Raw genomic sequence first — 14,552 nt, 5'->3', positions numbered from 1 at the left:
AAATAAAAACAAATGTTGTATTCCGTATGTATGTATGTATGTATTTGATATCCGTATTTATGTATGTATTGCGTATATAGATATTGGAGGAATACGATATTTGCATGTTTATATCTATGGAAAGAAAATGAGAAAATAGCCTTGGGTCACTTACCGGTGGGGCCAACGCACCCGCTGTCTATGACAGGGAGGCCCCACGCGATAGTTAATATAAGTAATAAAAATATATGTTTTCATTAATTAAATAAATAATTAGATATAATAATTAATTAATGAGTTAATGAATTTGTTAAATAGATATATTAGTTAAATTAATTAATTAGAATAATTAGAGTATGACACGTGGGTCCCTCACAAAATTAATCTGATTAAATAATATTTAATCTTAAATAAAAACTTGTGCCTATGACGTTCGGGACCCGCTGGTCAGTTGACCAGTCAACTGCTGATGTCAGCATGACATCGCGATGATGTCATAATAGGGTTTTATTAAATACTTAAATCTGTTTTTAATTCCTAATTATTAAATAAAACTTTAAAAAATAATATTAAATAATCCGTAAGTCAGATCGAAATAATTTTAACATGAAAGTTGATCAGCAAAACGAGACGAACCCGGATACACGGGTCGTTCGTCTGTCACGCGTCCCTAGCATAGCAAACATGGAACTTTTCCATCGTTTCCAGTATAACCGGTAGTAGCCCGAGACCCGGAAAATATCGTCAGATATTCTTCCGACCCGTCTATGACGGATGTTGCTGCGTTAGCTCATGTCTAGCCTGCATCTTGCCATGTCATGCTTTGTGTTGCACCATTGCTATTATTTATTGTTTCTTCCCCCTCTTCTTACCGGTAGACCCCGAGACTGACGCTGCTGCCGGGTACATCTACGACCCTGCCGATCAGTCCTTTGCCGCAGAGAAGCAAGGCAAGCAAACTCCCCTTGATCATTCCTATATCACCTATGTCTTTCTTTCTACTGCTTGCATTAGTATTTTGCTACTGTTGTAGTTAGCTCCTATATCTGATGCATAGCCTATTTTTGATGAACTGCTACTTTCAGTCATGTACCTTTAATCTGCTTAGTATAGGTGGAGCAGTCATCCCCTCTGACCCCGTAGTTCAGTTGCCCCGCTTGTTTTCAAATCTCGATCTTTGATCGACGAGCCAGACCCGACACAGCACATGCACCCCCCCCCTTCGTTGTACGACGCTATAGGGATACTGTCGGGTACCGAGGGTGACACCTCGCTAAGTACTCCTGATGATATCTCTGTAGTATAGCTAGTCGGTCGTGGTTATCGAGGGTGATTCCTCTTTCACCATTCCCGATGACGCCTCTGTCGTGCCACCCCGCGAGTGTGGGACCCCCGAGGGTGATTCCTCTAAGTCCACCTTGACGGGTACATCGTTCGGAATCCAACGAGGGTGATACTTCGGATCCCCCTCGATGTTACAACCACACAGTTACTCGACCATGTTACAGTGATCATTGGTGATTAGTTGTAAGACGGGTGGGTTCCCGTGATACTGTGTTGTTGGCCTAATTAAAATGTTAATGGATTTGGCTATTTGATCTGGGTTGGTCGGAGACCTTTTCGCACTAACCGGCTACGCGGGAAGAATTATGGGTACTCGGCGTCGCGGTATCAGCCGAAGCTTTTCAGATGCCAGCAATGTAGCGGCGCGCGCCCGAGTGGTCCCGAGATGCATCGCGCTTGTGATTAAGGGATGCTAGGACTGACGTCGGCCGCCCACGCCATGTGTAGGAGCGCGAAGGGGAACTGGGCCCACGAACCCTTTGTGTTTAGGAGTTAGACCGGCGGGCTGGCCTCTCTGATTAGTCTTAGGTGGGGCTGCGACGTGTCGATATTCCGAGGCCGGGCAGGACCCAGAAAAGTATGTCCGGCCAGAGTGTTATCGAGCGTGACGGGACATGTGGTGCACCCCTGCAGGGATGAAAATTAACTATTCGGATAGCCGTGTCCACGGTTACAGGACGACTTGGAGTTGTGCCCCGATCTTTTACAACTACAATTGTTACTTAACTGGTATTAGTTTGCCTCGGGATTGCTTCCTCGTAGGGAGTCGAGGGAGGATCTTTAGGCGTGACCTCACTTTAATATTGCTGTAACAATATGACTATTATTGTTTTCCCCCTGTTCTACTCTCGTCTATTGCTGCAAGACCCTGAAGATGCTAGTCTTCGATAGGACTAGGCCTTCTCTCTCTATTCTCGCATTGCTGTAGTCAGTCCACATAAAACCCCTTCTTTGATACTGATGCATAATTAGAATAGTTCTGATGTAAGACTTGCGAGTACTTTGGATGAGTACTCACCGCTGCTTTGCTCCCCCCTTGTCCCCTTGATCCGTTTGCTGCGACCAGATGATGGAGCCCAGGAGATGGAGGTCCCCGCCGCCGACGACTGCTACCCCGACGGTGCCTACTACTACGTGGAGGCCGCTGATGATCAGGAGTAGTTAGGAGGTTCCCAGGCAGGAGGCCTCGCCTCGTTCGATCGTTGTATCTTTTGTGCTAGCCTTCTCTAAGGCACCCCATGTTTTATGTCTGTACTCAGATATTTGTTGCTTCCGCTGACTCGTGTGTTTATCGAGCTTTCGTATTCTAGCCCTCGAGGCCCCTGGCTTGTAATATGAAGCTGATGTTATTTTATTTGTGTCTAGTGTTGTGTTGTGATATCTTTCCGTGAGTCCTTGGGTTTGATCGTACGCATTTGCGTGTATGGTTAGCGTACGATTAAACCGAGGGCGTCACAAGTTGGTATCAGAGTCGACTGCCTGTAGGTAGCCCCCTTTCCAACTCCTTGGCCGAAGTTGAGTCTAGTGTTTGAAAAACTTTACTAACACTGATGTTGTGGCTTACGGGCCCACATCTCAATTGGGTGGTATTAGTATCTTTTACTCCTTTCCTATACTCTGGGCTCTACTTTCTCTTCTCTTTCGGGTCAAAATTTTACTAACTCTAACATTAGGTTCGCGTAAATATTTCCTCCCAGGGAGTCTCGTAGTTCAGACGATGGCTTGATCTATCAGAAGACTCTGAAGTTACTCTCTGATGTTATCTCGAGAACTAGTGCCTATCGCTCTTGCGATTTCCTTTCCTCCGACTACCACTATGGATAACTACTTACATACGTCGTTCATACTTTCTTCTCCAATTGTTCTTGTTATTACGAGATGCAATGAATTACCTTATACCGTAATGCGCCGCATACCGGGCATGCGTTCAAATCCCCGTATGCACCGCGGTAGAGGATGCAGTCATTAAGGCATGCATGTATCTTCTGCACCTCCAATCCTAGAGGGCATAGAACCTTCTTTGTTTCGTACGTACTGCCGGGCAATTTGTTATCCTTTGGAAGCTTCTTCTTTATTATTTTCACTAGCGAACTAAATCCCCTGTCAGATACACCATTGTATGCCTTCCATTGCAGCAATTCCAGTGTGGTATCGAGATTTCTGTTGTCATCTTCGCAATTTGGGTACAACCCTTTTTTGTGATCCTCTAACATGCGATCGAACTTCTACTACTCCCTTTCACTTTCGCATTCTCTATGTGCATCAACAATGGCCCGACGAAGATCATCATCGGGCACATCGTCTGGTTCCTCTTGATCTTCAGCTTCCCCCATTGTAGCATCATCATATTCAGGGGGCGGGTAGTTGTCATCATCCTCTTCTTTTACGTTGTCTTCCATCATAACCCCTCTTTTTTCATGCTTGGTCCAAACATTATAGTGTGGCATAAAACCCTTCTCAAGCAGGTGGAAGTGAAGAGTTTATAGTTGGAGAAAGCCTTCATATTCCCACAGACAGTACATGGACAGCCATGGAGCTGCACGACGTCGGCGGAGCTACAGTGCAATACGCCGGTGAGCGATGGAGCTGCAGTGCAACAGGGGCATGATGATGTGTGCCGATGGAGGAGCTGCAACGCAACACGCCGGTGTTGCTATGGAGCGTCGCCGGAGACTGACGGTGTTGCTATGCAGTGTCATCAGATCGTTGTTGTTGTATTGAAGCATCACCGGAGGCCCCTCATGGTGCAATGAAACATCGTATGGTCGCCGATGTTGTATTGGAGCATCGATGGGACCTTGGGGTGCGGTGCGATGCTGCAATGAAGCTTCGCCGGGTCGCAGGCAGAGGTGCCACGGCCATGGTGCTGCGTTGCTTTGCATCAGCGACCGCTTTCACGGGAAGCATGGTGTCTAATACTCTGTATTAGGGAAGAAGGGATCAACGGCTCTAATCATTCCTGTCCGGATAAATCGTATGGCTGTTGAGGCGGCTGATCTTTGCATTTTGCCGGTTGATTCGTAGTAACCCAGGGAAGAAAAGGCAGATGCAATAGTCACAGGAGCATGTGCAGGCCCTTCGCTTCGTTTGCCTTCCAGTGTTTTTCGTCTGGTTCGCGGCGGTCTGCACGTTTTGGTTACGCCGCTTTCAAGTGCCACGGTTTTAGATTCTTCCCTCGTCAAGCAGGCGGATGCATTTTTTACATTTTCTTTGAATTTCAATCTAAAGTCGAGCACAAATTCAGTTGTTATATCCGCAAGATGATTCTTCCCTGCCATGGTTGTTATATCCGCAAGATGGTTCTTCCCTGCCAAGGTGGAGGGGCCCCCGAGTATGTATTTTCTTGCATTAGGCCTATTTGCTCTGAATCAAAAAAAAAATCATTGGTGCTGTTGGCCCGTGGCCCAAGTAGAAGCAGCTATCGTAGATGGAGCGCCTCAGACTATCCATAATGGAAGTAACAAAGATAGTAAGATAGATGCCACCTAAGCAAAAAAATATAAGGTGACAACTAATTAATAAAAAGAGAGAAATTGAGTAACTTAACATGTTATTCATAGTAGGAGTAACATAACGATATTAAGACAAGATGAGTCTATAAGCTAATAAATGAAATGCTCAATGTTATTATCTTTATGTTACTATCAAACTGTGAAGATAATAACTTAGTTTAGTAACATACTCCTGCCGTACGTTGTCATTGTAACATTGCTTGTGACGTGTTACTACTTTATGTTACTTCCCATTTTAAATAGTCTGACGATCGCCATAACTCACACATTGATTGCGGGGATCCAGAAACCCACACATGCAGCACAATCACGCAAGCAGTAGCCGCTGCCTTTCCCACTCACGCCCAGGTCATGGTAGATGAGCCAGGAGAGCTTCCTCAAGGATGAGGCCCGGATCTAACGAACTCGATGCGCGCCGGATCAAAGATCAGCCGCGGACCGGTGCTGCTGTTTGTAGTTTATACAGGTGAGTATTGGCGTCCGGCCGGTCGACATCTTTCACTGTTTGTACAATTAATCTTTGTGATTCTACTGTTTAATATGATGTTCATGTAGTGGTATAGATCTCAAGGAGATCAAGCGACCGAATAACGACGTTCTGCTAGGGGTTGATTTATTATTTATACTAGCAAAAGGGCCCGTGCGTTCCAACGCGAGAAAAAAACCACCGTCTTCAATGGTGATGATCACATTATGTTCATACCTCATCGCATGATTTTAAAATTTTGTTCACAAATGCAAGAAAATATTTCTTCTCTTAATTTTATTCACAATTCACAAGTTGAAACAATATTTATATTTTTTTTAAAATATCATGGTTGTCAAAAAACTTGGTAACTCAAAGAATTATTCTGAATTTCAAGAAACATTTTTTAAAATATACTATAATATTCCGATCCACCCTGACAATTAATTCTTCAAAATTCACTCAGGTATATAGGCTGAAAGACTCAGAAGCATTACTATTGAACTGCATACATTCGATCATTCGTACACATTTTTACAAATTTGGAAACATTTTTAGAATTGACAACATTTTTTACTATTTATAAACATTTTTTTAAAATTCCAAACAATATTTTATATTACGAACTGCTTTCAGGTATTTTCTTGTGAATTGGTGAATAATTCATTTTTTGAATTATCAAACATTTTTTAATTGCATTAAAGAAATTGTTCAAAATGATGGACTTTTTTTATTCATGAATGTTTTCTCCAAAATTCGATGTTTTTAATATGCAAACATTTTTACAAAAATCCTGAACAATTTTTGAATTCGTAAACATTTTATGCTTTATCAAACATTTAATGTTTTATCAAACATTTATGTAAATATAATTTTTGAATTTCTAATTTTTTGTTTATTTGAATTAGAAAAAATAAAAAGGAACAGATAAATAATAATGAAAAAACTAAAAAAACAGGCCCCCGCACATGGGCTGGCCCAAATGGGCGTGTTTTTTATTTTCCAGCGAGCAGAGCGTATTATAGTTGGTCCCTATGCTTGATCCGGTCCATGCGAGGATTCCCTGCAAAACGTTTTTTATAACTTATAGGTGGCATTGATAGGTAATATTAGACAATTTTGAAGGCAATTTTAATGACGTACCGCAGAAGCAATAGATGATTTATTAGTAGGGATAGATATGAACTGAGCAATGCCGGCACGGATAATTAACTCTTAATTATGCACAACCCGCTAGGTGAGAGTAACTTGATTTGCACCGTTGATTTAAAATTTAAAGATATGAAGTTATTTAATTTGTGAACATACGAAGGAATATTTTCCACATCACTCGTATGAATTTGCCTCACCTATCGAATTTCTCAGATATTCCTATTTGTAGTAAATAGTCTTACCATACAGCCATTTCAAGAAGTCAAAATGTGAACCCAACTATGCATTTCGGATGCAAATTGTTTTAAGAATATTCCTAGAATAATGTACTCCTGCCGTTGTAGTTCAAGCATCGTCGGGTGCTTTATTTATAGCCCATTATTTTGTTGATTATGTTAGAGGGTCTCAGTTTTAGAGGGTCTCAGTTTTAGTTTCGCCCAGGCCCTCAAAAGGTCAGGACCGGCCCTGGCAAGGAGTAACTACCACCCCACCCTTTTGGCTTTTGCTACTACATGGAGCTAGCAAAGGGTGCGTGCCATATTTATACGTGCGGTGCAGCTAGCATATATTTATGCCACTTCAAGCGCCCTCTCTCCGGATGCATGGCGAGCTCGCACCACGTCCATCCATCGTGCGGAACAGAAGGTCGCACTTCGTCATTCCTAATGGTCTATAGTATATATATAGACTTTTTCGCTGCGCGTCGCTTTTGTCAGTGCTATTATCAAATAAAGGATGGGAAATTTTGTTTCCACATCCGACGCTTTGGCCGAGTGGTTAAGGCGTGTGCCTGCTAAGTACATGGGGTTTCCCCGCGAGAGTTCGAATCTCTCAGGCGTCGCATTTTCTTTTTTACTTCTTATTGCTGCGTAATAATATAATGTCTATGTCCACAATCAGCGATTTGTTCCCTTAAACTGCTTCCTAGAATGACTTGAAATCCCCATTTTTTGCGGATGTTGTTTCTGAATATAATTAAGAAGAAATTTCCATAGAAATAATCATTATCATGAGTACAGTTGCCTCAAATACATGAGGGATGTGCTTCCAAGAAATACAAATGTGCTCAGTTTGTTGTTTCCATTAACAAACAATTTTGCTTCCATGGTTTACTGGACAAGCAAATCGGCTTCGATGACAAAGAAGTTACACCAAATCATTCCTTACAAATTGGATATTGCTTCCACTAGTTTCCCAACTTCCTTCTGTATCGGATGTGACAATGCGGCCATCAAGTTGGCTTTTGGCGCACCTCCTCAAGGCAAGCATTATCTTGGCCTCTGGGACACACTAGGAGTTGCATATCGGTTGCTTACACCAGCTTTACGAATTAATTCGTCAGTGTGGCGGTGCTTCAAACATTGCTTCGGTCCAAATCACTTGAAGCAAAACATCATTCCAACTGAAGCAAATAAAAACTTGAATGGAAGCATATAAGCTAGGTATGTTTGGCAAAATAGTGTGGAAAAAAAAGTATCACCGAAGCACTGAATTTAGTATTTGGAAGCAATAATAAGTACTAAGATGAAAGCACACATATGAAATTACATACAGTAGCAAATAGATTCGTCATAATTATCTTAAGCATGAGACGGTAGGGTACAAGCGGTGATGGAAAGACAGCCCGAGGAGATATATGAAATTAGATACAAATATATGTGGATTAACAGTTGAATATATACACATCAGTACTAGAATGAAAAGGCTAATTATAAAACCTGAAGTGGCGATGCAAAGAAAAGTAAATTATAGTCTTAGCTGTTAATACTTTGGAGGTTTATGTTTTATCTGGACCTGTTTTTAGGTCGATCTTACTTTTCTGGCTGGGTATGTAAGTTGGATATCGTTGGCGGTATGCTTCATTAATAAAATGGAGCAGGGGGAGCCCCTTTCTTTCAAAAAGAAGAAAAGTAAATTATACAAGTGATGAGAAGTATAATGAATCATGTTTTTTAAATATAAAATTAAAATCTACACACACTGGAAACACATATATTAAATCAAGAAGCACAATTGCAATTCTATCTGTACATAAAAAAGGATGGATGCTCCGAAACAATGAAGTGTATGGCAAGACGCTGAAGTTCTGTTGCATGGAAGAAGTGTATGTACATAAGACACTGAGGAAGTATATATGCTAATACTATGAAGAAACAATACGTACACCGAGTAGCATGGCAATACATAGAAATCCCAACCATACATACGAAGGATGGTTGATGCAGCAATAACTTTGAAGCATGGCAATAGATTGGAATTCCGCCATAGGAAACACAGATGTTTGAAGCAAAAATAGTTTGCTACCATTGTATAAATAAAACGTATTGGAAGCACAAAGAAATTAAGATGCAAAATGGCATTCTTGCCACTGATATCTGGGTCCAGAAGTTTGTAATCTACAAATAGATATTGCCTACTCTAATTGTTGCTTTTGTATGTTTACATCAACTCAATTTCTGCAGAGATCCCACCGTTGGTGAATCTCCCAGCCACATGTTGCATCCTTGACGAAGGCCTACACAGATGCCTAGATCGTTAACGACACTGTTAGGAGCATAATCTGGAAAAGATGGCTACCTGGGCCGGGAGGGGGCAAAGATGTCCATCGAAACGATGAGGGTGTGCCCTCGTTGGCAACATGATGACAAAGCCTTGCGTTGTGGGACGAGGGTGCATCGAGAAGAGGGGCACGACATGGATCGAACACGCTCGCAAAGAGACATGTGCGGTCGATCTCGATCTCGACAGAGATGGGGTTAGAGATAGAAGGGAGGAACAAGATTGTATATTGATCTGGCTTCGCTCCTAGACGGTTCCGGACGATTTGCAGCGATGTTTCTACCCCTTTCTTCATTGCCGAGGCTGCGGGTCCTCGCCTCCTCCGACTGCCTCTCCGGCGACGGATGGGGGTGGGGACCCCGGCGATTCTGGTCCCGCTGGTTGAGAGGGTTGGCCATGTTTGTCCATGGGGTGTCGTTTTGGTGGTGACGACGGCGCCGCGTCCTTGTCAAAAAGTGCTTCTGCTCTTCTACCACATCGAAGACGCATTCACTGGCGGCGTCGAGGAGCAGGTAGCCAGGTCTTCTCGGTGGTCTTCGGTTCTAGCGAGTGCAAGTGTTGTTGGTTGGTGCTCGGTGTCCTTTTCGACGGTCGCGAACTCGGCCTGTGTAGTTGTGTTTGGGGTCTTGCAGTGGGATGCGTGGATGGCGGTAGATGGTGACGTTTCGCTTCTTCAATCGTGTTATATGAAGTTGATGACGGAGAGCTCTAATGGACATGGGGACGAACCCCGGCCGACGTGCCACAAATCCTCGGTCTCGTCGCTTGCGGCGGTCCGGTTAATCGGCTCGAAAAGCATACTTGTATGCGAAGGTGCTCCCTTAGAACTTGGTATGATGGATGTTCTCCTTGGATGTAAGACTTCTATGTATGTCTCAAGCGTTGACCACATATGTACTCTATGCAATATTTTTATGTAATAAAATATATGAGATTATTAAAAAAAGATTTGATATTGATTTGGGAGCAATGCCGACCCTAGGGGGGGGGGCTCCGGGCCCCCAAAATCCAGGGGGGCGCGCTAGATGGTATGCCCTATTAGACCATGACCCTGTCCCGTACACAACACCGCGGTAACATTGCTAGCAGCCTTGACTTTGGGCGAATTCTATTTAGCGTCACACGCGTTGGTTTATAGGGAAATTTGCTAGCCGGCACCTGCAGCACGTTAGCTGGGCTCGGCCCATTTCTCCTATAGGTCCGCAGTGTGAACGAGTAACCACTCCACCGTTTTGCCATAGCTGGTCAGGTTACGCTTCTTCCCCTCTTTCTTATTTCATCCTAGGTCTTTTCCTTTTTTTATTTTTTTTCACTTTTTCGTTTTCGTTTTAATTGCACGAACTTTTTTTAGTTATGACAAACTATTTTTTTGATAAATTATGATGAACTTTTTTCAAAATTGATGATTTTTTTCAACTTTGATGATTTGTTTTTTATAAAATTCAATGCTTTTTTCTAAAAATCGACGAACTATTTTTCAAAATGTGCGAACTTTTTTTCAAATTCAGTGAACTTTTTTAAAAAGTGATGAACTTTTATCAAGTTCGATGAACTTTTTTTCAACATCGGTGATTTTGCCCCAAAATCTGTGAACTATTTCAAATTTTATGAACTTTTATAAAATTTGATGAAGTTTTTTTCAAAATCGGTGAATTTTTTTAAAATTCGATGAATTTTTTTAAAAATGATGAACTATTTTTGAATTCGATGAACTTTTTAAAAAATATTGAATTTTTTTAAAAAACAGTGAACTTTTTTTTAATTCGATCGCCTTTATAAAAATTGTACGAACTTTTCCAAAATACCATTTTTAAATTTTATGGTCTTTTATTTTATTTTTCCCTTTTCTATTACAGTAAACTGTTATTGGGCCGGCCCAGTATGGGCGCTAGGAGCAGGAACCGACGCCCGCAGCGCCGTATAGGAGTACCCTTGATTTTGTCGATGCAAAGCTACGTTAAGTACTTAGGTAGCCCACAATTCATTCCGAGAATCCCGTCTACTACTGCCTGGGCAGTTGCCAATTTTGTTTTCTTTCCATCACGACTTTGCATATCTGGTTCTTTTCCACGATCCCTAATTCGCTACTACCCCTAAGATATTCGCCTGAGCCCAGATCGCAAGTTCCGATGAATTATAAGTATGTAATGAGAAGTGCAATGTTGTAATGGATTAATGGTTGAATTTGTATTGCATTATCCAATAGTAGAATTATCCAGTATTAGAATTATCCAGTACTAGAATTTGTAATGGGTGTAATGGTGAATCAGAAGTGTACTACTATTTGAGCTTATGTCATGAATTTGTATTGAATTATGCAGTACTTTCTTTTGCAGTGCTGCCTTCTGTAGGCTCATGAATTTGTATCAGTAATTTCAAGATCATAAGGAGAAGATTCATAGGTTCAACATAATTTCAAGATCATAAGGAGAAGATCCATAGGTTCCCTTCTGGTGCAAACAGTGGAAGTCTTTTAGTTAGCCTATATTCATGTGAAACTTCTACGCTACCCACTCTTTGACAGCATGATCCCCTTCTTCCTTCGCTGTAGGGCTCGTCATGCTGAACACATTCGAGGACCATTTACGATGCCTTCTGGTGCAAATAGTGGTAGTCTTTTAGTTAATATGTATTCGCGTGAAACTGAAATTCAGACAACCTTAGGCCCTGTTTGGGACTGCTTCAATTCACCAAAATCAGCTTCACTTCATTAAATTCACTTTGGAGCAGATTCATACAGAAGCTATAGCATCATCAACAGAATGTTTGGCTTCCATCTAGCTCCAGCTTCAGGAATAGAAATTTTGGTGGAAAAAATCTATTTGATTGGTCGAGGGGAAAGAAATGAAGGGGTATCCACTTACTGGTGGCAGTTGTTGGTAATTTCCCCCCAACTCCAACTTCTAGAGTTTTTTGAAACACCCTCTTAGGAGCTTCATAAAAAATTTGAAGTTGTACACTAGATTCTAGTTTTTTTGTGGAGCAGCATATCGCGGAGCTATCCCGTTTGGCTTGTTTTTGTGAAGCAAAGCTGAATTTTAAGGAGCATAGCAGTTCCAAACAGGACTTTAGATGAACATTATTTCCTGTTAGTGGATTGATAGTTGTATTGAATCTTGCCCTATATGTGTGTGTCCATCCTGAAACATGTTATCAATGAATGTATAAGTATATATTCATTGCGTGTGGTTATAGTTGCTATCAACTGTCTTCTTAATTCTGCTTTACGGATGCTTTTGATTTCGGTGTACTTCAAATATATATACTAGTATATTAGGTATTATCGCATGAGCAGGAGTGTATATACTATATGCAAGTATTATGGGCTGAATACAATTGGATCAGATGGGGTGCGGCAAGCTGCATTTTCTATCATTTCTACTAATATAAGGCATCATAGCATGTGATCTTTACTTCTTTGACCATGTTGTTGGAACCGGCACCGTGGCACGATCCCGATCTAGTATTAAGTAGTGAGTGTGGGCATCAGAGCGAAGTTATATGGTGGAAGGCGGCCTCAGTGTCCGTTCCACAGGGCTTTGTGATTCTTGTTCATTGTCCTCCCAATTTGTTTTCTAGTAATAGGTTTTAGGCAGGGCCGGGCCGGAAAAATCCGGGGCCCTGTGCCAAAATAAAAATTAAGGCCTTATCTATGAAAAAACTAACGAGCAATTATAATGCATATATATCGCAGAAAAAAATATAATTTATGTAATGTAATATCTTACATAATAATTGGACATATAAAAAAGTCATACATATCCAACTCCGGTTGCTATTTATTTGAACATCCTCGTACTTTTAGTATTTTTTGAAATAAAATCTTCAATGATATTCTCATAATCAATCTTTTCTAACACTTCACTCTTAAGTGTTATTGTGATCAAATCATGGAGTCTTTGTTATGTCATAGTAGTACGCATGAGACTCATGATTTTCCATGAAGATTCAAATCTGCAGTACTGAAACACAAGATAAGAAAGATGAATTAAATAAACTTGAAATTATATAGTAGCATATATCAATTTTAAGATTATATGTTAATGCTTGGTTATTGGATGAACCGTCTAACTTACCTAGTTTTAGGTCATGTCCGATAAAATAGATACACTGTAATCTCTAATCAAGAAGATAAAAATCAACCTCTAACGAAGTAAACGATCCCTTTTAATAGTTATAATTAGAAATTAGAAGTAAGACGAAGTTAGTAAAAAAAGAAATTGCTAACTACTCCCTCCGTTCCTAAATATAAGTCTTTTAAGAAATTTCACTAGAAGACCACATGCGGAACAAAATGGATGAATCTATACTTTAAAATATGTCTATATACATCCGTATATAGTCTCCTAGCGAAACCTCTTAAAAGACTTATATTTAGGAACGGAGGAAGTACTAAGCACCTGTTGCTGGAGGCTGGAGCGGCAAGATTGCACGAATCCAATTTTTGAATTAACCGTGGGTCGGCGCCTCGGCTGCAGCGGCAGGAACGGTTCCTGACTTCCTGTTTTGGTGTTGACGTTCTCCGGGTTCCAGCAAATGAATAGATCAAGTATTATACCTATTCTCCAGCAAACTTCAGGTTAACGAGAGGAGGCCTGTAGCAACGAGAGGAGAGGAGGCGGCGACGTTCAGCTTCGTCCCTGTTTCGTGTAGCCATGACCGACTCTGATTCTCGTCGTAAGATCCGAAATTCCGGAGACAGCGCAGCGCCCTCGATGGCCTCGCCCTCGCCCTCGTCGCTCGAGCGGTCGACGCCTGGCCCCTCGTCGATCGCTGCTTCGGCCCAAGTCCAGTCGAAGGACTGCCCATCAACCCAGTAGACAGCAGTGTTTAGTTTTTTTTTTAATATTAGGCCTATTTAATTTTTTTGGGGCCCTCTAGAATCATGGGCCCTGTGCGGGCTGCAGAGATGGCACCACTGTGGGCCCGACCCTGGTTTTAGGGTTCGTAGGCGTATATGGTTGGAACAATTGCTACGTTGTTCGGACCTGGTCGTGCCAACTGTGCGAAGGGGCACACATGCTGCGTGAGAAGGAGCAGCAGGGCGAGAGCGAAGTTTGTGTGCTCGGGCACCTTGATGCCTTTTTATAAAAAAACAAAAAATATATTTAAAGTTTTAAAAAAAATATATGGAAAATTCTATGTATTCATTACAAATCAGTGAAATTTTCTTTTGAAAAAAATGAAATTTGTAAGTTGTACAAAAATAACAAAATTTCGGCCCAATAACAAAAAAAAAGCCCATTTATAAATACATATTTCGGCAACATGATGACAAGGCCATGCGTTGTGGGACGATGGTGCATCGAGAAGAGGGGCACGACAGCATGGATCGAACGCGTTGGCAAAGAGACGTGTGCGGCAGATGTCGATATCGACATAGATGGGGTTAGAGGTAGAAGAGAGGAACAAGATTGGATATTGATTTGGCTTCGCTCCTGGCACTACTAGAAAAAGGCCTGCTAGTGGCGCACCTGTTTTGGCTACTAATGGCGCACCAACCATTAGTAAAAAATTCTAATGAAGTATCTGGTATAGTA

General features: G+C 41.6%; 1 non-coding gene across 1 annotated transcript; it reads left to right on the top strand.

The window, feature by feature from the left end:
* The first annotated feature begins 7,212 nt into the window (after nt 1-7,212).
* On the top strand, nt 7,213-7,294 carry TRNAS-GCU. The gene has a single exon. It is a non-coding gene; the product is annotated as a tRNA-Ser (tRNA).
* The last annotated feature ends 7,258 nt before the right edge of the window (nt 7,295-14,552 follow it).

The sequence above is a fragment of the Hordeum vulgare genome, chromosome 7H (genome assembly GCF_904849725.1).
Source record: "Hordeum vulgare subsp. vulgare chromosome 7H, MorexV3_pseudomolecules_assembly, whole genome shotgun sequence".
Classification (NCBI taxonomy): Eukaryota; Viridiplantae; Streptophyta; class Magnoliopsida; order Poales; family Poaceae; genus Hordeum; species Hordeum vulgare.
The sequence above is the reverse complement of the archived record's forward strand: the minus strand, read 5'-3'. Positions and strand labels throughout refer to the sequence as shown.